General features: G+C 45.7%; 1 long non-coding RNA gene and 1 pseudogene across 1 annotated transcript in view; both read right to left on the minus strand.

Annotated features, from left to right (window-relative positions):
- The window catches only part of LOC141052328 (uncharacterized), a 117209-nt gene that overhangs the window by 82293 nt on the left and 7312 nt on the right, over positions 1-27604 (minus strand). The window contains exon 2 of the long non-coding RNA XR_012220782.1: positions 22713-22783. This is a non-coding gene — a long non-coding RNA (uncharacterized lncRNA). The remainder of the gene's footprint in view (positions 1-22712; positions 22784-27604) is intronic.
- On the minus strand, positions 4948-7057 carry LOC141052230 (SPOC domain-containing protein 1-like; annotated as a pseudogene).

Consider the following 27604-nt stretch of genomic DNA (forward strand, 5'->3'; position numbering starts at 1 on the left):
GACAACTGATGCCACACTTGGACACTCAGAAGAGCTGTTCAGTCATACATTTGTAGATTCGTGCCTCTCGCCCGCTCCACTTGAAGCGGGGCAAAATGATAGTCCATGTAGCGATTCACAAATCTTTGAGCAGCCATGGTCACCTGAGGTGGATGGTGATGAGACACAATTGCTGGAAAGTCAGGAGGAGGAGCAGGGTGCGGATGTGGAAGACGATGTAGATGACATAGTGACTGACCGAACCTGGCAGGAGGACATGCAGAGCGAGCAAAGCAGCACACATGGGGAAGGAGGCATATCACCCCAACAGGCAGGAAGAAGCAGTGTGGTGGCCGCAGACAGAAGGAGTGCATCCGTTCCCTGTCACACAAACAGCCCGGAAGTTGCCATTGAAAGTGCTAGATCTTCCCGAGTCAGATTATTTTTTAAGGACTCTGCCGATAACCCCAAACAGGCCATTTGCAGCACTTGCCATGCCCGCATCAGCAGGGATAGTAAAACTACTAGCCTGACCCCCACTAGCATGATTAGGCTCATGGCAGCAAAGCACCAGACTTTGTGGGCAGAACCACAGTCTCCAAGAACACTCTGCAGGTAACAGCCAGCACTTTCACTGTTTTGCGTACATGCCAATACCCAGTTCCACATGTCTATGAAGATGCCTCGAGCCCTGCACCTGTTGTTGCCCACAGTCAACCAGCACCATCATTAAGCCCGTCCACGTCCTTGTCCCAGCCCAGCCTTCAGTTGTCTATACCCCAGTCATTGAAACGCAAGTGGAAATACCCAGCCAATGCACCACAGGCCACATTACTTAATTTGCACATCTCTCTGCTTGGGCTCGAAATGTTGCCTTTTAGGCTCGTGGAGACGGAAGTTTTCCTCAACTTGATGGCAGCGGCCGTCCCAAGGTACTTGGTCCCCAGTTGCCACTATTTCTCCCGTTGTGCCATACCAGCCTTACACCAGCATGTGTCCCACAACATTACCCGTTCCCTCAGCAATGCTGTAACTGGTAAAGTCCACCTAACCACGGACACGTGGACAAGTGCCAGTGGGCAGATACAGTACATCTCACTGACTGCACACTGGGTTAATATAGTGGAAGCCAGAACCCTGTTGGACCTTGGGATGGAACACGTCCTTCCCACGCCGAGGATTGCTGGCCCTACATCAGTCAGGGTTGCTCCCACAGTCTACAGCTCCTGCACCACCTCCTCTTCTTCAGCCTCCATCTCTGAAATGAACACATCAGTCAGAATCTGGAAGCACTGCCTCAGCCAAGCAGCAACAGGCTGTGCTGAAGCTAATCTGCATAGGTGACAAACCACACAATGCAGAAGCGTTGTGGACAGCGCTGAAGGAGCAGTCAGATATTTGGTTGACCCCGCTGAACCTACAGCCAGGCATGGTCGTGTGGGACAATGGCCGGAACCTGGTGGCAGCTCTGACGCAAGGTCAGCTCACACACATACCTTGCCTGGCCTATGTGCTTAACCTTGTGGTTCAACGTTTTCTCAAAAGCTACCCGGAGCTGCCTGATCTGCTGTTGAAAGTACACCATGTGTCTGCCCATTTTCGAAAGACCGCTTCAGCAGCCCTTGCTGGTCTTCAGCAGCGTTTGCAGCTTCCGCCTCATCGACTGGTGTGTGATGTCCCCACACATTGGAACTCTACACTGCGTATGTTGCAAAGGATTTGTGAGCAGAAGAGGGCAGTTGAGTACCAGCTTCATCAAGGCTGTCGATATTCAGGTCAGACACCACATATAAGACCTCAGGAGTGGACATGGATGTCAGACGTATGTACCGTCCTCCAGATCTTTGAGGACTGCACCAAGATGGTGAGCGGCGATGATGCCATAATTAGTTTGACCATCCCGCTTCTCAGCATTCTGAAAACCTCTCTGCTCACAATAAAAGAGGATGCATTGCAGGAAGACCACGAGGACATTGAGCCAGGAAACATACCGGGTGATTACACTCAGTCCAGCCTCATGTCATCACAACGTGGATTGGTAGACAATGAAAAGGAGGAGGAAGAACAGGAGCTACTTTCATGCGCTGAAGACGGTACTCCAAGCACAGCTGTCATACTGTCTGTTTAGCGGGGATGGCCTGAGGACAGGGAGGAGGAGGACACCATGGTCAGTCGTCCTGTTGGTGAGGACATGGAAGGCATGTCTGTTAGTAGTTTGGCACGCATGGCTGACTTTATGTTGAGCTGCGTTTCCCGTGACCCTCACATTATAAAAATTTTCGGGGACAATCATTACTGGTTGGTGACACTTTTAGACCCACGCTACAAGGAAAATTTTCAATCTCTTATTCCAGAGTCAGACAGGGGTCTAATTAGAGTGCATTGCCATAGGGCCCTTGTAGCGGAATTATTAAAAAAATTCCCATTTGAGAACGCTGGCAACAGACGTCAGAGTTTGTTGTACAGCCAAGGAGTCCAAGCAAGAGAGACAGAAGTAGAGTCCAGGTCAGGCAGGGGAACAATGGCAAAGTCCTGGGAAAATTTTCTCCAAATCCCATTGTGCCGCCGCAGAGGCAAGGGGTGCTGTCACAAGAAGATGGTGAGGGAGTATCTTGCAGATCGTACAAATGTCCTCTGGGATTCCTCTGTGCCTTTTAGTTATTGGGTATCCACGCTGGACACGTGACCTGAACTGGCTCTCTATGCCTTGGAGGTCCTGGTCTGCCCTGCTGCTAGCGTTCTGTCAGAGCGGGTTTTTAGTGCCGCTGGGGAAATTATAACAGATAAGCGCATCCGCCTGTCAACTGACAATGCTGACAGGCTGACCCTTATCAAAATGAACAAGGGCTGGATTGGGCAAGACTTCGGTACACCTCCAAATGAGAACGCCAAAATATAACCTTAACTGCATAGTCTTTTTTTGGGGAGGCATTAACAGGCACTTCTTGACAAGCACACATGGGTATCTATCCACTTCCTGGGTTGGTCTGTTTGATGTTAGCCTCCTTATCCTCATCATCCACATCCAGTAGAACACCAGCTCGAAGGGATTGCGTGATGCAAAAGTAACTCAACTTTTGGCAAGGGTATTAGATAATATTTATATCACTGTCTCTGAGCTGTTGCTAGGGACAAACCTATCTCGTTGAACACATTGTGCCTTGATATCTATGAACCTGTGTTCACCCCTCCGTTTTGTTATTTTCTTTCATACGTGGCTTCACATTTGTAATTTAGTTTTTTAATTTCAGTATGTCTCATTGTCCACTGCTACATGACCAGGGTTAACGTGTCCTGTGCTGCTACAGGCAGTCCAATTTTTTGCAAGGGTGTCCATGATGCCCATAGTCTATTTTTGTAAAAAAGGTAACCCCCAATGAGGAATAGTTTGTCAGGTTATGCACTCCATTACAAGTCTCATAGACCCACACCCCTACATTGGCCCTACTTAACTGTGTTTCCTGCAATGTCTCTTCCTTATCTCCGAATACATGACCTGGGTGATCATGTTGTGTACTGTTATAGGCCGGTGTATTTTGGGCAAGGGGGCTGTGATGGCACTAGTATATTTATAAAAAAGGTACCCTCATTGGTGAAATGTTTGTCAGCTTATGCACTCCTTTACAAATCTCAGAGACCCACAACCCTACATTGGGCCTACTTCCTAACTGTGTTTCCTGCAAAGTCTCTTCCTTATCTCTGACTACCTGAGCTACATGAATGTGTTCTGCTATAGGCTGGTGAATTTGGGGCAAGAAGGGGCTGTGATGGCAATAATAGATTTTGAAAAAAGGAACCCCCCTTGGGGAATTGTCATCTCATGTACTCCATTACAAATCTTAGAGACCCACACCCCTACATTGGGCCTCCTTCTTAACTGTGTTAGGCTAGTTTCACACTAGTGTTTCCTGGAGCTGCGTCGGGCTGCGCACGGCCACCGCTAAACTCCGCCAACGGCCGCGCCTCCTCCTGTCAGCTCCGCCTATGGGCGCATGATGATGCATGCAACCTGCGTACCCTATCTTTAGCATTGGGTACGCAGGCCGTGCGCAGGTATGCGTTTGCTAGCGCATGTGTCCTTTTGACGGTGCGCCGATCTGTGCCAAACGCACAGTGTTACATTTTGGTGCACTCGGCGCACCGTCAAAAGCATGCATGCGCCTGCAAATGCAAAACTGCAGGGCCTGCGTACTCAATGCTAAAGATAAGGTATGCAGGTCGCATGCAGCGTCATGCGCCCATAGGCGGAGCTGACAGGAGGAGGCGCGGCAGGGGGTGGAGCTTAGCGGCGACCGTGCGCAGCCGACGCAGCTCCAGGAAACACTAGTGTGAAACTAGCCTTACCTGCAATGTCTCTTCCTTATCTCAGACTACATGACCTAGATGAACATGTTCTGTACTGTTATATTCCGCTCAATTTGGTGCAAGAGGGGGCTGTGATGGCACTAGTACATTTTGAAAAAAGGAACCCGCACTGGTGAATTGTTTGTCAGCTCATGCACTCCATTCCAAGTCTTAGAGACCCACACCCCTACATTGGGCCTACTTTTTACATCATTTTACTGCAATGTCTCTTCGTTATCTCTGACTACATGACCTGGGTGAACGTATTGTGTACTGTTATTGGCTGGTGAATTTTGGGCAAGGGGGCTGTGATGGCACTAGTATATCTTTAAAAAAGGTACCCCCCCATTGGTGAAATGTTTGTCAGCCTATGCACTCCTTTACAAGCCTCAGAAACCCACGACCCTACATTGCACCTACTTCTCAACTCGATTTTCTGCAATGCCTCTTCCTTATCTCATACTACATGACCTGGGTGAACATGTTTTGTACTGTTATAGGCCAGTGAATTTTGGGCAAGGGGTCTGTGATAGCAATAGTATAATTTTTAAAAAAGGTACCCCCCCATTGGTGAAACCACATCCTTGTTGGCAAAGACTTGATAACATTTATGAGATTTATATTTTAATATGCTCTGTGAACAATACAAACATTAACCAACAGAAAAATATGAAAACCATCTTTAGAAATTTTTAATAGCTCTGTGATAAGAATACAATTTTGATTTTTCAAACTGTAGGCATAAATTTTATTCAAAACATGAACAAAGTTTTATATATACCTAGTCTAAAACCTTAAGAATTGTGTTAGAAAACTATTGCCACATTGCTTTTAGAAAGTATAAGGGTTACTGCCCGATAGCTCATACAAGGTCGAAGGATCAAACATGGCAGCTGGATCATTGCCAAAAGAAACAGGAGCCTGAAAATTGGGTGCCATAGGACATGATGGCCAAACGGGCTGCTGCTGGTATGGGGTTTGACTGGTTAATTTGGGGGCGTAGACTGAAAATTATTGTTTTGGTCAGCAATTTTCTGCAGGTTATTTGACAGATAAGTCAGAATATTTTTCAGCTCTGGCATGCCCACTGCTCCCATACCAGGTATCTCCTGCCCTACAGGTGGGTGTCCTTGTTCCGCCATCAAATTCTCCTCCCTTTCGACATCTTCTAATATACAGTAGATGTGAATGTCATCAGAAATATCCTGATCCTCCTCTCTCTGAATTTTGGGTACCTTTCTGGGACATGAAGACCAGAATGATTGGTTGGAAAAAGTAGAGCCAGTAAAAGATGAGGATGTTCATCCTCAAGACCTGGCCCCCCTAAGGGGCGAAGTTTGGCAGGCATGCTGGAAGTGGAATTATAAAGGCCTCCATGTTGTTGGCATTGATAATTGCATATCTTACTTTGCGGTTGATGTAGGAATAGAGCCGACTGTAGAACACCTCATCACTGCAGGTCTGAGGGCAGGAGGCACATATCCTTGGTACATGCAGGCCAGATGAGATCCACATATTCCCAGACTGATTCCTGAGAGATGACGCCTTTAGTTGTGATCTTCTTTGGTAATTTCTGACAAAGGTGGGCACTATATCCCGAAACTTGCATGGATGTAACTTTGAACGTCTTAATAGAAAACATTTGAATCAAGCCTTTCCATATTGTAGTTTCAGATGTGGATGCGTTCTCACTTTTTATGCCCAAGACATCATTTTCCGTGCAGTCAATGGTCTCTGCTGCCTGTGAGGATAGTAGCTTCTGTCCATAACTCTTTTCCTTGGCATTTGTGATTGTTGATTTTTGCCCATTGGCCCATATTATTCATATCTGAAGGTTTGATTTTTCCATGAAAATGAGGCAGTGGAGGTCCATAAGGTTAAGTTTTCTGATGAGCTGTTGTATCTGTTGTGATCTCATTTATGTTGTTAATATCTGAACTCAATGAATCATTGGTTTTCCAAGGTGCATGAGAGATCCTCCAAGGTAAACATTTGATCCGGTGATGTATCGATTTCAATCAACCCTCTGTGTGTGAGCTTTATCATTTGCTGATTTTGATTTAGTTACTCCTCTGCTTTCTGAATCATCTCCAATGTGTGCTGCCTCTCCTAGTTTCTCCAGTCATTTAGCTCCTGGCAAACCTTTTCTGCAGGACTCATCAGAACCTGACGTGCGGTGATCTCACCTGATACCAGACATTGAAAGAAATCCTTATTTTTGGGGTCCTTCAGATTGAAAAGAAGACTTCTGTACTTAGTTTTGTATCTTATACTAGTATCACAATACAAGTCAAATATTTCTTCATCATTTTCTGCCAGTTTTTCAATGTTTCCTCAGGCAACTCAAGATTCTTTCTCCTTAACCAAGTCAGAAAGAAGTGGTCGGTCTTCTAGGCAACGAGCTTCTCATCAGGACTTCCTACAATGCCTGTACTCTGCTTCCGCAAACAGTTATAGGGGACTTTGCTCAAAACAGGGTAAGAGAATCATGTGGATTTTCTATATCAAATATCTGCTTTTTGGACTTTTTTTTCCCAGTTTCACTTTTGAATTTCTTGGAGGAACAGATTCCAGCAGATTGTCAGTTGACCTTTCAGAGTGAACCAGATTTTTTACCTTTATAACATGTGTGTTCTCTGCAAATCACAACATCGTCATTATCGGACACATCCTGTACTATTATCTGAAGGTCCAATGCTGGCTGGTCAGAAGGTCTCTCTAACTCATCCAGCATCTACACCTTGGAATTTACATTCCAGGATCCCGACAGAAAGCAAGATTCATCTTCTGCTCTATTCCTGATAGCAGAGCCTGCATTCATCACCAAGCGCATTCTCCTGAATAGGCCACTTTTATCCCTGCTGGATGCTCTGACATCTTGAGAATTTGGGGTGACCATGGCATGTTTGGACTCCCATGTGGAAGGAGATTTTGAAACTCTTGGTACATCAGGATCAGGAAAAGATGCAGGATCTGGAGGGATTTCCACCATGAATTTCTCAAACCCAGTGGACTGTGACTATCAGGATCATCTGGCTGTGATGGGTTCACACTAAGCCGTGTATCCATGTTGTATCTTTCTTTCTTGGTTCGCCAGTAAGAGGAGCTCAGTCTCCAGTCTCGTCGCATTCCTTCCTAACATTTACCGTATGTACCTTAAAGAGCTCAGTTGAAAAGCTCCTATTTTGGTTGCCTGGTTGCTCACATTGGACACAATACACTTCATATAAATTTTATAAAGCAATGTTGTTATGTAGGCTCAGGATTTCATTACAAATATTTATTTGTCCACTATATTTGTTTATCTCCTTGAGAGCCATAACTTTGGCTGCATCAAATGGTAAGAGTTAAATACAAAACAGTGATGGCTGAATGCTTTTGAAGCGATAACTTTTATGAGTGAGACTGCATTTTCCTTCTTTACTGGATTATAATCAGGAAAATAAAACTTATTATTTGTAAATTACTTTGTTGAAACCCTCTGTGATCATCTATGGTGTCTCCAATATTTACTCCACAGCTGAAAGGAACAGTTAAGGAAAATTTGGCATGGTCACAGTTCTTTTTATGAACATCTTCACATTAGTGCACTTCTCTCTTGTATTTCAGGAATACATAGTAGCAGCTCTTTTGTACATTATTTGCCTGTGTAGCCTGGGAAAGTTGATTGTAATGATTCTCCCCAATACTCAATGGGTTAAGCTTCTGTTCTTCTGGAAACGATGAATAAACATATGATTACTGTTGATTGTCATATTCTCCTGAAAATAATTCTTCATGGAGGGTCCCATCATACCATAAAAAATTATGAAATGTTTGTCGTCCAAGAAGATATTGCATACAGCTCTCAACATATTGTCAGGTTTCCATAACCATTTGCAATTTCAGGAAGGCTTTGACAGCTTGAGGTTTCAGGGTACACTTTAAAAATGTTTTTAGATTTTTTTTAAACTATCTGTCTCCTGTCCACAATCACGTTATTCAGACTGCATTGTTGCTTCTTCTCATGAGCTTAATAATAATAATCTTTATATAGCGCCAACATATTCCGCAGCGCTTTACAGTTTAACAGTTTCAAAACACAAGCCATAAGTAACAACGTTAACAATACAAAAAATAAGACGACCCTGCTCGTGAGAGCTTACAATCTACAATGAGGTGAGGGAGATACAAAGTACAGGTGTGTATTTACAATTGTATATTTACAATGAAGGTCCAGCCATCTTGAGGGAGTGAAGGATGGATGGATATAGTGAATGGGCTACACACGCACACTTACACATAGAATGACTTTGATTAGTGAACGTGATAAGCCACTCTGAACAAACGTGTTTTGAGGGAGCGCCTAAAACTATGCAAATTGTGGTTAGTCCTAATTTCTTGGGGTAGAGCATTCCAAAGGATAGGAGCAGCACGGGAGAAGTCTTGGAATCGGGAGTGGGAGGTACGGATTAGTGCAGAGGTTAGTCGAAAGTCGTTTGCAGAGCGCAGCGATCGGCTAGGCCAATAGACAGAAATGAGGGAGGAGATGTAGGGGGGTGCTGCACTGTGGAGAGCTTTGTGGGTGAGAACAAGTACTTTGAATTGGATCCTGTAATGAATGGGCAGCCAGTGTAATGACTGACGAAGAGAGGACACGTCCGAGTACTAATTAGCCAGATGGACAACCCTGGCTGCTGCATTAAATAAGGACTGGAGAGGGGATAGTCAAGTGACGGGGAGGCCAATTAATAGAGCGTTGCCGTAATCCAAGCGGAAGTGAATCAATGCTACAGTGAGGGTTTTTGTTGTTTCCACGGTGAGAAAAGGGCAGATTCTAAAGATGTTCTTTAGGTGTAAGCGGCAAGAGTGGGCAAGAGATTGTATATGGGATGTGAAGGAGAGATTGGTGTCAAACATAACGCCTAGACAGTGCGCCTGCTGCCGGGGTGTTATTGTGGTACCATCCACGGAGAGGGAAATGTCCGATTTAGGGAGGTTAGTAGATGGCGGGAGCAGAAGAAGTTCAGTTTTGGAGAGGTTGAGTTTCAGATAGAGAGTGGACATGATATTGGAGACTGCGGACAGACCATCACTGGCATTCTGTAGTTCTGTAGTATAGAGGGGGTAAGGTCGGGGAATGATGTGTATAGTTGTGTGTCATCAGCATAAAGATGGTACTGAAAGCCAAATCTGCTGATGGTCTGTCCAATTGGGGCTGTGTAGAGAGAGAAGGGGGCCAAGGACTGAGCCCTGAGGTACCCCGACAGCAAGAGGAAGAGGAGATGAAGTGGAGCCAGAGAACAAAACACTGAAGGAGCGGTCAGAGAGATAGGAAGAGAACCAGGAGAGAGCAGTGTCCTTAATGCCTAGTGACTGGAGCCTAGAGAGTAGAAGATGGTGGTCAACAGTATCGAAAGCTGCAGATAGGTCCAGAAGAATGAGCAGAGAGTGGTCACCATTACGTTTTGCTGTCAGAAGGTCATTGGTCACTTTGAGTGCAGTTTCAATCGAATGTAGGGGGCGGAAGCCGGACTGTGAAGGGTCTAGAAGGGAGTGAGTGGGGAGGTAACGGGTAAGGCGAGAGTAAACTAGGTGCTCCAAAAGTTTAGAGATGAAGGGGAGATTGGAGACTGGTCTGTAGTTGTTTGTGCAGGATGTGTCGAGAGCGGGTTTCTTTAGTAATGGAGTAACGATGGCATGTTTGAAGGAGGATGGGAAAATGCCCGAGGAGAGTGAGAGATTAAAGATTGTAGTTAGGTAGGTTGTGACGACTGGAGAGAGAAACTGGAGGAGATATGAGGGAATGGGGTCGGTAGTGCATGTAGTCGGACGAGAAGAAGAGATGAGTCTGGAGACTTCTTCTGTGATGGGATCAAATGTGGAAAGTGAGCCAGGGGAGATGCAGCAAGGGATGGGAGTCACAGCACTTGGTGGTTGGGAGCAGATTTCTTGACGGATATTATCTATTTTTTCTGTAAAGTGAGAGGCCAGGTCATCAGCACAAAAGTCTGTGATAGCGGCTTATGCTTTTGGCCTGAGGAGAGAGTGGAAGGTGTCAAAAAGTTTCTTGGGGTTGTTGGCTAGTGAGGAGATCAGGGTGGTGAAGTAGGTCTGTTTGGCGAGGTGAAGGGCAGCGTTATAGGTTATTAACATAAATTTGAAGTGAATGAAGTCTTCTGGTGTGTGGGTTTTTCGCCATAGGCATTCAGCACTCCTAGAGCATCGCTGGAGAAGTTGAGTTTGCGAAGTGAGCCAGGGCTGTTTAACTCTGTGCTTGGAGGTTCTGAGGGTGAGGGGAGCTACTTGGTCAAGGGTGCTTCTAAGAGTGTCATTGTAGTGATGAACAGCCAGAATAGGACAGGAAAAAGAGGAGATTGGGGACAGTGATGAGTGTAGGGAGTCTGAAAGTGTCTGAGGGTTAATGGCTTGTAGATTTCTGAATGTGTGGTAGGTAGGAGTGAGCTGGGGTGGGCGAGGATTTGTGAGTGTGAAGGAGACAATGTTGTGGTCAGAGAGTGGAAGCAGTGAGTTATTTAGGTGGGAGATTGAGCAGAGCCAGACAAAGACCAGATCAAGGGTGTTACCGTCCTTGTGTGTCTCAGAGGTTGAAAGCTGCGAGAGGCCTAGAGGGGTGGTTAGTGATAGAAGCTGGGATGCTGATGTGGAAATAGGGCTGTTAATGGGGATGTTGAAGTCTCCCAGGATAAGGGTTGGGAGTTCTTAGGACATGAAGTGCGGCAGCCAGGCTGAAAAGTGGTCAAGGAAGTGGGTGGGTGAGCCTGGGGGCCGGTATATGACCGCTACTCTGAGGGAAAGGGGACGAAAGAGCCTGATTGTGTGGACCTCAAAAGAAGGGAATAAGAGTGATGGAACTGTGGGGATGACCTGGAAAGTGCATTGTGGGGACAGGAGTATGCCGACTCCACCACCATGTCTGTTTGTGGGTCTCGGGGAGTGGGAGAATTGTAAGCCACGATAGGAAATGGCAGCAGGAGAGACAGTGTCAGAATCCTGAATCCAGGTTTCAGTGAGGGCCAACAGATTAAGAGAGTGGTTCAGAAAGTAGTTGTGAAGGAAAGGAAGCTTGTTACAAGCAGACCGTGGATTCCAGAGGGCACAATTAAAAGATGGAGATGAGGGAGTGCAAGTAATATTAATAAGATTATTATGGTTTCGATATGAGGTAAGGTAGGGGTTCGGGGATGGTGGGCCAGGGTTGGGGGAGATGTCCCCTGAAATCAGTATGAGTAGGAAGATAAAGAGCAAATAGTTGTTGGAATTGTAAGTAGTTTTTTTCTGCGATGTGTTTGGGCAAGATGGGCTGAGGTTTCTCAGGAAGGTGAGGATTGCATGGGAGCTGTACATGGGAGAGGGAAGTATAGAGGGGCTGATGTTTATCAGTTGTGATGGAGGGGGGATAGGGTGGTGAATGTGGATGGCAAGGGAACACAGGAGGATAAAAATAAAGCACATGGTTATAAGGGAGACCAAAGTGTGGATTACCTGACTCCTGCCCTGACTAACTGCCATGTATAACTGACGTTTTCATGATGCTTAGCTTCTGTGATGCTTTGCTTATGGGATGCTTGCGTGCTGCACCCCACACATGCGTGCTTCCCCTTAGGAACTTCTAAATATATAGGCCACACTACAGGGTCAGGAGAGAGGGATTGTGGGAGCTGGTTGGGTATAATTTGGCAGCTGGGGCCAGCACACCAGGGGATGGTTAGATCAAAGGCACTAGACCATGCTGTGTCAATATGCTATAGCGCGTTCCACCTGATAAGAACTAGAGAGGCCCCAATCACGGATCTAAAGCAGTATTACATACAGTGCAACAAATGAATTATGCCAAAGCTTTAGCAAGCACATTAAAATATGCAGCAAAATGGTAAAGCCACAGAAGTACTGAGTTTTACCATTTGGATATATTGCAGCAGAGAAATAGAGGCAACAGAGGTGGGAAGTTGTACCATTCAGGCTGCTTGCTTGCAGTGAATGGAGTAAATACATGCAGGGTGGCTCAGTTCAGCTTTAATGAAAGCATCCCTAATTTTCTGGCACTTTACTTTCCAGATTTCCTACTATTTAAAGGAATCTATCACTAGTTTTTTGACCAATTTAGGTGTTGTATTTTGGCAAAAGTTCTGAAGTGTTCTCAAATTTGGTTTGAACAGATGCAGATTCTTTGTTTCTTTTTCCTTTCTGGCAATCCAATTTTTGACAAAGGTGTCTATGATGCCCAGAGTTTAGTATTTACAAATGTGTAACCTCCATTGGGAACAGGTTGACAGCCCATGCACTGCATGTATGGGCATTATGACTCTAAGAGACCCGGTCCTTTACTTTGAGCACATTTGGTACTGAACCCTTTTCAATGTCTAGCTGTAATCTGTGACTACATGACCAGGGTAAACGTGGTCTGTGCTGTTTATGGAAGTACAATGTTGGACAAGTGTGTCTATGATTGTACTAAAATTTTGGTTACAAAATTCACCACCATGGGGAATTGTTTGTCAGCCAATGCACTGCGTGTATGGGCATTACTAGTGTAGGAGGCCTGGTCCTTTACATTTGGCCCACTTGTTGCTGAGGCCTTAATCACTGTCTCCTCCTTAACAGCCAATAGATGACCAGGGGGAACGTCTTCTGTGCTGTTATAGGCAGTACAATTTAGGGCAAGTATGTCTGTGATAACAAGAGTATATTTGTTACCAAGGTACCCCCCGCATGTGTAAACCACATCCTGGTTTACAAATACTTCAGAAATTGTTCGTGCTTTAAAGACTTCACTTGTAAAGCTCAGTTTTTGGTTGACTGGTTGTTCACATTGGACACAATATACAGTATATTACTTTGATAAAGCAATGCTGTTAATTTGGCTAAGTAGCTAACTAGAAATATATCTTTTGACACAATATCTTTTCTTGAATTGAAAGCCGTTACTTTGGCTGCATCAAATGGGAAGTGTTTAATAGCAAAAAGCGACAGCTGAATGCTTGTAGATGCAGAGTTCGTAATGTAATAATTTTTGGCTGAGATAACTTGTATGAGGGAGACTGCATGTTCTTTCTTTCTAGGATACTAAACAGGAATAATAATAAATGCTGTTTTTATCTGTAAAGAAATTTTTGGAAAGGATGTCAGATTATCTATTGAGTCTCCAATATTTACTACACATGAGAACGGAACAGTTATGGAATATTGAGCATGATCACAGTTATGTTTTAGAGCAACTTCAAATTCTTGCAGTTCTCTCTTTTTTTCCGGAATACATAGTGGCAGATAGTTTTAACATTACTTACCGATAGATACTGGTCAATAACATTATCATGATTATCCATAGTAGTCTATGGGTTAAGCTTCAGTTTTTTAAGAATGGCTGACTATAGATATGATTGCTGTTAATAGTGTAGTGCGAATATACAAATAGCGCTTTTGAATCCATATTGAAATATACAGAATGCATTCAGACAATTGGCTGCATTTCTGGTAAAAGATGTACAGCTGTGAAAGAAAAATCTCATCCTGCTACAATCTGGAGAACTGTTTGTTTATTGACTTCACAAACAGTTCTAAGCTTCCATATATTAGTGGTTAACTTTACGGTTTACTTATCCTCTGTCTGGGGTGGTTTTATCTAAATCCTTGTGGCTTTTATATTCTGAAGCGTTTATGGCTCTTCATCTGATGACTACATGATATCTCAGTTTCATCTGACCTTGAACCCTGGCCACTTGAAGGGCTGGGTGAAACTTGAGTTACTACATAGTGTAAATCACTATATAAGACCAGAGAAACATGACAAAGACAGATGCCAAAACTGGAGTACCTGTACATGTACAGTGTGTTCATACCTGCATAATTGGGTACGCCCAGGCAGTGTACTGAATCTCCCAGGGGTTCTCTGTCTTGGTGTTGCTTCTCTGATATTCCAGACAGATGATGTTTAAAAGCCTTTTGGTGATGATGTAACTATATTGTATGTAGTTAATCTTTATATATACTGAATCATTAGATGTATTTAACCCCTATATGTGCTTAACCTTTGTATATTAAAATATACACACGTGTACGCACTCATACTATTCAATCATACTAGTCCTTTATTTTTGTACTTTGAATTAAAAAAGAGTTATATTGCAAGTATTAGCCATCTTTAAAGCCGTATCTGAACCTTAGTTTTAAAAAACTTACAAATAAAATAGCCAAATTATCCATTACAAAATTCTGCAAAGAGGGAACCAACATACCATTAAAAATACAAAAAGTTGATTGTCCTTCAATGTAGTGCATCCTGCTCTCAACATATTGTCAGGATTCCATTAACATTTGAAAACCAAGAAAGGGTTTGACAGCTTGAGGTTTCATGGTCTTTTTTTTTTTTTTTTTTTAAGTCTCCTGTCTCCAATCACGTCATTCAGACTGCATTGTTGGTTATTCTCAAAAGCTTAACTGAAAACACACGATTTTGTGTCACATTAGTAAACTTTATAGTCTTGCAAGGATTCAAAGTAATCTGTTTCACTCGCTTTTGGACTATTTGTTGATATTTTTATCAGCCACAACTCTCAAGTTTTGGTGGAAAAGATGCATATTCTTTCCCTTTTTTTACTTGCAGTCAGTTCTCATTCACTCTGTGTGATTTTCTATGTGATTTTTTTATTTGAACATTGAGAAATGTAATTGTTTTGGGAAAAACGCACTTTTCTGACATTTGAAAATAATTTTTTGGAACCATGCCTTGTGTAACGTCCACCATCTTGCTATGTACGATTTTTGCCTACAGTTTCACAGTTCACTGAATGCTTCTATTTGCCATCAGAAGACTATTTCCGTGAAGCCACATTATTTTCTTTGTCTGATACACCAACATTTGAAAAAAAAAAAATCTTCAAGTGTTTTGGTCAGAAAAAGAACACTTTGCATGGAGGTGTAATTATTTTTGATATGTTGAAAATCTTGCAACGAAGCCTCATTATTCATCACTTGTGTAGATTAACTTAGACCTTTTATGTCTATCATTGGCGACTTCTGGATGTACCAAATAAATATCATGAAAAAAGGAGAAACAGAGTCTATAGGGAATGTCACACTAAGCGATATCGCTAGCAATATCGCTATAACTTGTGATGTTATAGCGATATTGCTAGCGATATCGCTGTGTCTGATACTTACCTACAACCCGCTCCCCCGCTGGTTATCGCTGATCGCGCGAGAACGTCCAGGACTGTTAATCGTCATCAGCTTCCTGCGGCGCTTCCTGCTGTGACGACGAGCGACGCGTGGAGCCGGGCGGGAGGACGCAGGATCGCCTGGTGTGACAGGTAAGTAGCGATCCCCGTCCCCAGCGCTAGTGAGATCTGCCTGTGTGGCAGCTCACTAGCGACCACTTAGCGATGTACCAGCGATCCTGACCGCGTCATATCGCTGGTCGGGATCGCTGGTACATCGCTAAGTGTGACAGGGCCTTAAAGCTACAATGTAACAATATAATTTATTGAAAAAAGCATTGTGGAGACAAGACAAACAGGCTTGGAATAGATTAAAATGAGATAGCATAATCATCATCACCGGATACAAAAAGCACCCTGCACAGAGGTGGGTGTCACGCCGAACGAGGGTGTGTATAGATTAACACATCACGAGCAGGCAAAAAGACACAAAGGAAAAATGAATACCCTCCAAAATCCACATTCCAAATGTGACATTCCATGTGGATGCAGTCGACATGAATAGCAAAGTGGAGTGAAGGGCACAAAATCCATTGGTTTAAGCACTGAGCCCAAGATATTCACAGTGTGTGAAACATACCCATCATTGCAGCTTCCAACCCGCCGCTGTGCAGGAGAGCCCCGACGCACGTTTCGCGGTATAACCGCTTTCTCGGGGGGCGTGGCTTGAGTACTGACCAGTGCCCAATTAAGTACTCAAGGGAGACAGTCACAAGGGGCCGAATGACCAATCACGGAGGAAAACAATGGCGCCTGCGCTCAGAGCAGGAGTGGGAACTTCCGCCCTCACTGTCCCAACCGGAAGTGACGCCGACGGAGGGACGGCTGGCGCCTAGCCGTTACCCAGCGACGGCGCACGCCAGAAAGAGCAGCTGGACAAGAAGAAAGAACTCCGCCCACGAGCGCCTCACAGTCACGTGAGACTAATGTGTCCAACCACGAAAGGGTAAGTGACGTCTACAAATCGGAAAATATACAATTAACCCCACCGCCCCAGCCGCCCTACAGGGAGTCATGCAGCAGGCGAGACGGCCAAAAAACACAGACCGTCACCCAGCAGCTGCAACCGCCCGGTGGCAGAAAGGGAGGGAGGAATGAGATCAATCAACCATAGCACATATTGGACAGATATATATATAACCATGTATCGATTATAGAAGCAAAGAGATATTATACATAAAAGAGAGACACCTGTAATACAAAAAGACAATCCTTTATCAAGTTATATGCATTAATAATCCTCATAAACGGGACAAGAAGGGGAAAGAGCGGTGTCCTATTCACATGGCTACTCATATAGAAAAGGACGCCGCAAACAATGAAAAATAAAGTATTACGGGCGCTGAACCTGAAGATCCCGAGTCAGGGATTCCTGCCGTAGGGGTCACCAACATAGGGACAGAGTGTAACCCCGATAGGTTTCTCCTAGAGGTGTTGGCAGGAGAATTTGAGGAGAACTCACCGATTCCTGAGCTGGAGGTGTCACCTGGTAAGTTCGGGACTGCCCAGCTCCAGGACCCCACTTTGACCCGGGCCAGGGAAAGAGTAATCATGGTAAATGGGGTGGCTCAACAACCAGGTGCAGAGAGGGAGTTTCCCCGGATGGAGATCAGCCAAGTTACTGTACAGGGTTGATAAAATCAGGGATGAGGTGGTAGAACAGCTGGTGGTGCCTCTACCCTATCGTCGGGAGGTGCTCAATATGGCTCACTCTCACATGCTGGGAGGGCATTTGGGGGCCAAAAAGACCATAGAGCACACATTGCAGTGTTTTTTCTGGCCTGGGGTCTATGTTGAGGTCAAAAGGAATTGCGACACATGTCCGGAGTGCCAACTAACCTCACCCACCACGAACTATCGGAGTCCTTTGGTGCCTCTGCCCATTATAGAGGTACCTTTTGAGCGGATTGTGATGGATCTGGTAGGGCCATTAGTAAAGTCCGTCCAGGGTCACCAGCACATATTAGTAGTCGTAGATTACACCACCCGGTACCCAGAGGCCATACCCCTCCACCACACTTCGGCTAAACTAATAGCCCGTGAACTGTTCGCCATGTTCTGTCGCTTAGGGCTACCCAAGGAGATCCTTCCCGATTAAGGTACTCCATTTATGTCTAAGGTGACCAAGGAGCTGTGTAAGCTGCTCCAAATCAAACAGCTGCGCACGTAGGTGTACCATCCACAAACCGACGGATTGGTGGAGAGGTTTAATAAGACCCTCTAAGCCATGCTAAAAAAGGTAATCGCCAAGGATGGGAGAGATTGGGACATGTTACTGCCCTATCTAATGTTCGCCATTCGCGAGGTACCGCAGGCGTCAACAGGGTTCTCCCCGTTTGAGCTATTGTATGGCAGGCACCCAAAAGGATTGCTAGATGTAGCCAAAGAGACGTGGAAACAGGAGCCCACTCCCCATAAGAGTGTCATTGAGTATGTGACAAAACTGCAGGATCGGATTGCCATCGTGCGGCCCATAGTAAAGGAGCATCTGTTGGATGCCCAGGCCACTCAGAGACGCACGTATAATAAAAGGGCCACGGTCAGGACCTTTAAAGAAGGAGACTGGGTGTTGGTACTAGTACCCACCCCAGAGAGTAAACTCATGGCCAAGTAGCAAGGGCCTTATGAGATACGGGGGAAAGTGGGGGAAGTGAATTATAAGGTGTTCCAACGTGGGAAAAGGAAACCCGAGCAGCTGTACCATGCAAACCTGCTAAAGGTCTGGAAGGACCGAGAATGTTTGGTTAACGAGGCGACTCCGGTCATACAAACGGGGGTTCCTCTGACTATGGCCAAGGACCCGGCTGGGTGTGAGGTAAAAGTAAATGACGCCCTCACAAAACAGCAGAGATGGGAGGCTCGAGCTTTAGTGCAGCAGAATACGGATGTATTCGCAGAGCTGCCGGGACAAACCTCTGTGATACAGCATGACATTATCACCGAGCCCCCAGGTTAGGGTACGGATGAAACCATACCGAGTGTCAGGAGGCAAGCGATAGCGGCTGAAGTGAAGCAAATGCTTCAATTGGGAATCATTGAAGAGTCCCGAAGTGAGTGGGCTAGCCCCATTGTGTTAATATCGAAACCAGACGGGTCGTTACGCTTCTGTAATGACTTCCGGAAGTTGAATGAGGTTTCAAAATTTGACCTCTACCCAATGCCTCGGGTGCATGAGCTAATTGAAAGACTGGGAAAGGCCCAGTACTTCACCATGCTCTACCTCACTAAAGGGTACTGGCAGGTACCCCTGACAGAATCGGCTAAAGAGAAGACCGCATTTATCACGCCAGAGGGTTTGTTTCACTATGTTGTCTAACCCTTTGGTTTACATGGGGCTCCGGCCACATTCCAGAGGCTGATGGACATAGTATTAGAACCTCATCAGAAATACGCATCGGCCTATTTAGATGACATAGTCATCTTTAGTACCAACTGGGAGACCCACCTGTCCCAGGTACAAGCCGTGTTAGACTCGCTCAGAGTCGCGGGGTTAACAGCAAACCCAAAGAAATGTGCGATAGGGCTCACAGAAGCTCGGTACTTGGGTTACGTGATCGGACGCGGGGTGATCAAACCCCAAGTAAACAAGATTGAGGCCATCCAAAACTGGCCCAAGCCCTTAAGTACTAAGCAGGTGAGGGCATTCCTTGGCATCATTGGTTACTACCGCCGGTTTATACCCAATTTTGCGGGGGAATCAACACCCCTAATGGACCTCTTAAAAGGTAAAAGGATATTGATGGTCCGATGGAATCCTCAGGCGGAAAAAGCATTCGAGTCTCTGAAGTCGGCGTTGTGTGGACAGCCGGTCCTCATCAGCCCGGACTTCAAAAAGACCTTTATTGTACAAACCGATGCCTCAGAGGTAGGTCTAGGAGCGGTGCTGTCGCAAGAGGTGCACAGGGATGAGCATCCAGTCACCTACTTGAGCAGGAAATTGATCCCGGCAGAGAAAAATTATAGCATAGTGGAGGAGTGCTTGGCGATTAAATGGGCCTTGGAGTCCCTACGCTATTATTTGCTTGGACGTCAGTTTCGTTTGGTAACAGACTATTCCCCCCTCGTCTGGATGAGAAATGCAAAAGAGAGGAATGCCCGAGTCATCAGATGGTTCCTGTCCCTACAAAACTTCAGTTTCTCAGTGGAATATAGGTCGGGGAAGGCACAGGGAAATGCGGATGCCCTGTCACGGGTCCCCTGTATGGTGACAAATGTTCAACCCCACAAGCTTGAACAGAGGGGGGTATGTGAGGCAGCGACCGGAGTCATATGTGAGGGTCGCTATGTGTCCCCCAGAATGCGCTCAGAAGTTAATTAAATCCGCTGGAGTGCCCTGTCGTCGCAGCAGTGTGCCTGTGACTCAGGGCAGAATAAAAGTGAGTTTGAGCCTGGTCAAGTTATTTGGACCAAGGAGTTTATTCAGGAAAACCCGGCATGGGCTTTTATTTTTGAAACGGACTGCAGGAAGGTAGTGGGGTCCGGTCCGTTTCCTCCAGCCCAGGTCTTATAAGTGGCCTATGGCCACAGATTGGAGAAAGGAAAAAAAAACCTGCAGAAAGGGTTTGGGTGTGTCAGTTCTGAGTTGCACAGAGAGAGAGCAGTAGTCTGCAGAGCATTCCCTGTGTGAGGCAACACAGGGCCAAGCTGAGCCAAGGTCTGGCACCCCTTTCATACCCGGGCAACGCGGTCGCTCACGGCAACTGGCCACGGACTGTTTTGTTGCTTCCCGGCTGCGATCCGGAGGATACAGCATGTTGTGCACTGTTTGTTTTTTTTTGTGGACATTAAACACATTTTTTTTGTTTGAACTTGCTGGGTTACTGCCTCATCTCTGCACAGCTTGGACGCCGCTGCTTTACTAATATGTGTGTATATATCTATTCTTTCATTTGGGTTTTAACCTGTCATAGGGATCCATTATATGTCCATTTTGCAAGCCTGCGAGAAAATCTCGGCATACGGATTACATACGCAAAATACGTGACCACACCTTGATTACGGATCACTATTTAGGGGACATTTCTCCGTATTACACATGTAAAATACGGACCGTATTACTCGTCGGTTAGTGTGACCCTGGCCTAAGAAGTGCTACTCCCCATGACAAGACCTTGAAGCTTCCGAGAACTAAGCTCTTTCATCAAGACGACCCCTTCGTGTGTGTGCACACGTTGCGAAATCTGCTGCGGAATTTTCCGCGCGGATTTATCTAAATCCGCAGGTCAAAAGACCTACGGTTTATCTGCAGATTTTCCGCGGATTAGCCTGCGGTTTTCCCCTGCGGTTTGACACCTGTCATGGAGCAGGTGCCAAACCGCTATGGAATCCGCACAAAGTGACATGCTGCAGATTTAAAACTGCAGCATATCCTCGCGGAAAATTCCGTACCGTGGGCACTGTGTTTTTCATTTTGCTTTGAGTTAAATGGTACTGTACACCGCTGCAGAACCTGCAAGGTGTGCACACACCCTTCAAGTAGAAGATGGAGGCTGGAGCAAGCTTAGGAAGAAGAGAGGTCATTTCTGGAGAAATGATGCTGTTCTCAGCAGCTCAGTCACCAGTGGTTCTCAGTCGGGATGGTCGCATCTTGGCACAGTCCAGGTTGAAAATCATTTAACCCCCAGACATGGATTACGGCATGGGACAGAACAACGGACAGGTATGGTACATTGTTGTTTTTTTTATTTTTATTACAGGAGATCGAGGGCTTCACTGAAATTAGGCATGGTTGTAAGTATGGTTTAATTGAGATTAATAAAGGAGTCTGTGTCATTGTTTCAAATAAAGGACTTTATTCTGGCTGTGTCTTTATTTTCTAGATAACTATAGGTTTAGTAATGAATGGGTGTCTTAGGCCTGTTTCACACTTCAGTTTTTTGTGTCAGTTAAAATTCGCCAAAATGGCAGAAGGCGGATCCGTTGCAAAACTGATGTGAACGGATCCGATGAATGAAGAATTTTAAAGGAAACGTAGCCGGGGGGGGGGGGAATGAGATTTTTTTTCTGTCCGCCAGAAATGATTTCAGGGTTAAATTTCCAGCTGACTTCATTCCTCCGGGCATGCGCACTATAAAATGTGGATCCTGCAGCAAAAAAAAACATTGCATGGTCCGTCCGGGCATGTCGGCGGACGCAAAAATTTGGCGGATCCGCAAAAAAAACGGGTCCAACGGATGGCCATCCGTCAAGATCCGCCTGTAATGCAAATCAATGGGGAAAAAAATGACTGATCCGTTTTTTTTGCAAAACGGCGGATTTTGACTGATGGTCAAAAACGGAAGTGTGAAACAGGCCTTACAGACGCCTCTTCATTTCTAAGCTGTGGGCTTGATGTCACCTGACAATACAAAGGTGACATTAACCCCACAAATATTACCCCAGTTATCATTGTAATCAGTATAACAGTGGTGACCTGACACTGTGTAGGCTACTGTTCACAATCCTGCTGACAGGTTCCCTTTAAATGACTTTGGGCCACTGATCTCAGACCAGCATTACATATATAGTGATATCCAGCGTCAAATTCAGGTCACTTATTTAACCCCTGAAAAACACGTTATTCAAATCTGTGAAAGGGGTGGTTTGCCCACTTTGATGCCTGTTCTGATGCCCAGGACCCATTTAGGCCAGGCTGGAGTAACCTGAACTTGATAGAGTCCATCACTATGTATATAATGCTGGTGTGAGATCAGAGGCACAAAGTCGTTTAACCCTTCAAAAACACCAGTTACTTTGATGCCCAGAACACAGATGGGCCATGCTTGAGAGACCTGAATTTGATGTGGACCATCACTATGTATGTAATAGATAGCAACATCAGTGGTCCAAAGTCATTTAACCTTTTCAATCATGCCCTTCAGTGCCCACCTTGATACCTAATTTTGTGCCAATTTTATAACTTTTGAAGTGGTTTTTAAGCATATTCACACCAGGACATTTGCTGCATTGTATTTTATTATTGTATTGTTTTATTTTTGTCATTAAACCTGTAAAAAACAGAAAAAAAAAAAAAAGATTGCTGAATAAGAAACCAACTTCAGCATCATAAAACAAAGCAGCTTTACACAAAGCATGGCAAACCAACAACAGGCACACTAAACAAGCTAAAAACAAAAGTAACCTAATTTACATAAGATTCAGAAACAGAGCAGAAAAACCTCCATGGTTACCTACCGGTAGCCGGTTTTTCCGGAACCCATGACAGCACCACATGAGAGAGGGATCCGCCCCGCCAGGACAGGAACCTACTGAAACATAAGCTTCAGTTAGATTACAGAGCATTGAGAGGACTTCCCGGTTAGTTACACGTTTATCCATCACCACATCACACAAATGCACCCGACTATTGTGCACACCCATACGGTGAAAAGGGGGGGGAATATACGGGTGCTATCATGGGTTCCGGAAAAACCGGCTACCGGTAAGTAACCATGGTGGTTTTCCCTTCACCCATGACAGCACCACATGAGAGATTTTTGGAGACTTCGAAACACCTTAGGGAGGGACCACCGCTTGCAGCACCCTTCTACCAAAGGTTAAGTCAGCAGAGGAGGATAGATTTAATCTATAGTGTTTAAAGAAGGTTGAGGGTGAGGCCCAGGTAGTGGCCTTACAAATTTGCTCAATTGATACCTCTGCTTTTTCAGCCCAGGAGGTCGCCACGGCTCTGGTGGAATGAGCCTTGATGCCGTCAGGAATCGGAACGCCACTAGCTGAGTAGGTTACACTAATGGCCTCCCTAATCCATCTGGCAATAGTCCCTTTTGATACTCCATAGCCCTTCCTGGCACCCTGGAAGGCTACAAATAGGGACTGGGACCTCCTCCACTGGCTAGTCACTGATTTGTACTCTAAGAGGGCTCTTTTGACGTCTAGATTAAGGAATTTCTCCTCTCCCGGGTTTTTTGGATTGTCACAGAAGGAGGGGAGGACAATTTCCTGGCTACGATGGAAATCTGATACAACTTACGGTAAATAAGCAGGGTCTGTTTTTAGGACAACCCTGTCTTGGTACACCTGGGTATAAGGTGGGTTAACTGAGAGGGCCTGCAAGTCACTCACTCTACGTGCCAATGTAAGGGCCGCTAAAATAATGGTTTTTAGGGTAAGGTATTTCACTGGTATTTGTTGGACAGGTTCAATTGGCTCCTTCGTGAGAGCTTCTAACACCAGTTTTAGATCCCAAGGAGCTATTTTTGGCAAGGGGATTGGTCTAGACCTGGTGCAGGATTTAATGAATCTAGCTACCCATCTGTTTGCTGCTATATTACAGTTATGTAGAGCGCCTAGTGCTGAAACTTGTACTTTGAGTGTGTTTACCGCTAGGCCTAGTTGTAGTCCTGCCTGCAAGAATTCTAAGATAGATCAAGAACCCCCGATCAAGGCTAACGGTTTTCCTAGGAACTGCAGAAACTTATTCCATGTCCTACCGTATATATTGGTTGTTACTGGCTTTCTACTTTTCATCAGTGTAGCCACCAACCCCGGGGAGAACCCTCTATTTTTAAAAAGTGATCTCTCAAATTCCACGCCGTCAGATGGAACCCCTTGACTTGGTTGTGGAATACCGGACCCTGAGCTAGCAGGTCTGGAATCTCTGGCAGCACCCACGGGTCTGAGAGGGACATCATCTGTAGTAGCGAAAACCAGGGCCTTTTTGGCCAGAACGGGGCTATCAAGATCACTCTGGCCTGATCCTCTCTTATTTTCTTCACTACCGCTGGGATTAGAGCTACCGGGGGAAAGGCGTAACTCAGTTTGAATTTCCACGGAATTTGCAATGCGTCTACTGCCCATGGGTCTTCTTTTGGGTTCAATGAACAGAATCTCTTTACCTGCCTGTTGCTTTTGTTGGCAAAGAGGTCTATTACTGGCTCTCCCCAGAGTTGTACCATCTTTTGGAACACTAAGTGATTTAGGGCCCATTCTCCCTGTCTTAACGTGTTGCGGCTTAGAAAATCAGCCTGTATGTTCTCTGCCCCTCTGATGTGTAAGACCGGTAGATAGTGTAGGTGTTGTTCCGCTCTGTGAAAGATCTTGCTGGTTTTGTTCATTAGGGAGTGTTACCTTGTCCCTCCCTGGTAGTTGATATAAGTCACTGTCACTCTGTTGTCCGACATAATCCGGACATTGCGACCTTCTAGACTGGGGATGAATGTCTTTAGGGCTTTGTTTACTGTCCTTAATTCTCTTAGGTTGGAGGATGCATTTTGTTCTTGGCGTCCCCAGGACCCCTGGGCTGCCTGTCCTCTCAGGTATGCTCCCCACCCCGAGGAGCTTGCGTCCGTTAGAATCACATCGGATACTGGCCTTTGCCACAATGTACCTGCTGCTAGGTTTGTTCTGTCCAGCCACCATCTGAGAGAGTTTTTGACTTTTCTGGAAAGTTCCAGCCTTCCTTCTAAATGCCCTCTTAGAAATTTCTGTGCTGATAGGATCTCTGCTTGTAGTTGACGGGTATGAAATTGTGCCCATCTGACCGCTGGGATACAGGCTGTCAGAGTGCCTAGTAAGGACATTGCCCCTCTTAGGGTCGTGTGAGGTTGGTCTATTGTTGCCAAGGTCATATTCCTCATCTTTTCCACCTTTGCATCTGGTAAGAGACAAATTTGCTGTTCTGAGTCCAAGATGAATCCCAAAAATGTTTGTCTTTTTAGGGGTTTAGCCTTGACTTCTTGATATTTACCATCCAGCCCAGTCTCTGCAGGGTCTCTGTTACCCTTTCCACTTGTTCTACGCAGTGACGTTCCGAGTTGCCCACAATTCGAAAATCGTCTAAGTAGGGTATTATAATTGTGTTGTGGATTCGGAGGAAGGCTGTCATCTCTGCTACTGCCTTCGTAAACTCTCGGGGCTATGGGATATGCCGAATGGAAGGGCTCTGAACTGAAAATGTCTGAGGTTGCCCTGGATGTAGAGAGCTACCCTTAAGTACTTCTGGTACTCTGGATGGATCGGGATGTGGTAATAGGCATCCTTTAAGTCGACTACGGCCATAAAGCAATTGTGGTGTAACAGCTTTATGGCCTAAGCGACTGACTCCATTTTGAAAGTCTGGTTTTCTATCCATTGGTTGAGGCCTCTGAGATTTATAATTGTTCTGAATGAATGATCCGGTTTTTTTATTAGGAAGAGGGGTGAGTAGAAACCCCTCCTTTCCTGTTCGCTTGGAACCTCGATCAGAACATGTTTGTCCAGCAGACCTAGGATCTCTGCTTCTAGGGCTGACTGCTCTTCTAACCCTTTCCTGACGGGGTCACCACAAACGATGCGCTCGGCCGTTGAAAAAAAGGAAATTTTAGGCCTTTTTTGATGATGTTTAAAATCCAAGTGTTGGAAGATATATTTTCCCATTCCTGATAAAAGAGCATCAGTCCCCCCCCCCACAGGGACATTGGCGTCATTGAGGGTACTTTTTTGCGGATGAAGTGGCTCCTCCAAACATGAATACGGATTCTTTCTTTCTTTTGTCCTTCCATCTCTTCCGATCCCCCGGGGGAAGGACTCTATTGAATTTTCCCCTCCGAAAGGGTGGCCTTCTTTGATCTCCCATAAATCTGGGGAAGCCCTTCTTCTTATCCCCAGCTTTTTCGAGGATGTCTAATTTTTTTCCGAAAAGAAATTGTCCATCACACGGCAGAGAGCATAATTTAGCTTTTGACTGTATATCTCCTGGACAGCCTTTAAGCCATAATGCCCGCCTTGCGGCGTTTGATAACCCCGCTGCCCTCGCCGTCAACCTCATGGAATCGGCAGAGGTGTCAGCCAAAAAGGCGGCTGCTCCGTGTAGCAGATACATTTCTCCCAAATTTTTTTCCCTTGACACCTTGGATGCGAGTTTTTCTTCCAGCAGCTGAAACCAGATAATTAAGGATCGGGCTGTGCAGGTGCCGGCTATTGCCGGTTTCAGGCCCCCTGCCGTTGCTTCCCATGTATGTCTTAGGTAGGAGCCTGCTTTCTTATCTAGCGGATCTCTCAGTACTCCTGAGTCTTCTAGGGGCAGGGCTGACTATTTTGATGATCTGGATGCAGCTGCATCAATTTTTGGGACCTTGTCCCAGATGTCTGTATCTTTAGGCTCAAAGGGATATCTCCTTTTTGAGGAGGAGGGAAGACTACCCCATCTTTCAGGCTTCCTCCACTCTCTTTCAATGAGTGCTTGGATTTTGTCGTTGACCGGAAAGGTGCGCTTTTTCCTTTCCTGCAACCCCCCAAACATTGTCTTCTAGGGATTTAGTTACTTTCTCCTCCTGTAGGCCCATGGTTGTCCTAATGGACTTAAGGAGAGCGTCTATATCCTCTACTGGGAGACATGGCCTAGCCCCCGTATCACTATCCGAGGAGGAGGAAGATCCGTGTTCAATCTGATATTCAGACGAGGAAGAGCCTGATGAAGAACTTGGGGAGACTCTCCTACTTTTTTCCTTTTTCTTTAATAATATTTTAAGTGAGCCTTCTACCTCGGACCTTATGACCGATCTGAGGTTAGTTGCCAGGCTCGGCACCTCCTCCGCCATAGTCCGCTGGATACAGCTGGCGCAAAGGTCCTTTTGCCAATCTTTTGCTAGGGGGCTCTCGCATATAGCACACTCTCTATTATTTATTTTGCTCACTGCTTTTTTGCCTTTTCCTTAAGGAAAAAATAACACACAAGAGGGACCCTATTAATATTGGTCTAACATTCACGGAGACCCAGAAGTCGAATACCAGACTCGGAGGCTGTGTTGGAGCATGCGGCCTGCGCTCTCTTGACCTCGAGGAATCCCTCGATCTATGGCTCGGGCGGCTGCTGCTCTTGCCGCTTGAACGGCTCCCATGTTTGCGTGCAGAGGTCTGCGACTGAGGCAGAGACACTGAAGACGGTGAACGCTCCTCCTGAGACTCCATTGTCACACCTGGCCATCCTGCTTCCTGCTCTCTCTTTTATAGATGCCTCCGGTGAGTGATCCGGTGAGTGGTACCCCTCCCCCCTGCGACCGCCGGTCGTTTTCCATCTTCTGTGGCCGGCGCCGCACCAGGCGCCATGTTTCGTCGCATCTGTGACATCAGCGGTTGCATTCCCAATG

Source organism: Dendrobates tinctorius, unplaced genomic scaffold, assembly GCF_039654945.1.
Source record: "Dendrobates tinctorius isolate UK_male_01 unplaced genomic scaffold, ASM3965494v1 ptg000159l, whole genome shotgun sequence".
NCBI lineage: Eukaryota > Metazoa > Chordata > Amphibia > Anura > Dendrobatidae > Dendrobates > Dendrobates tinctorius.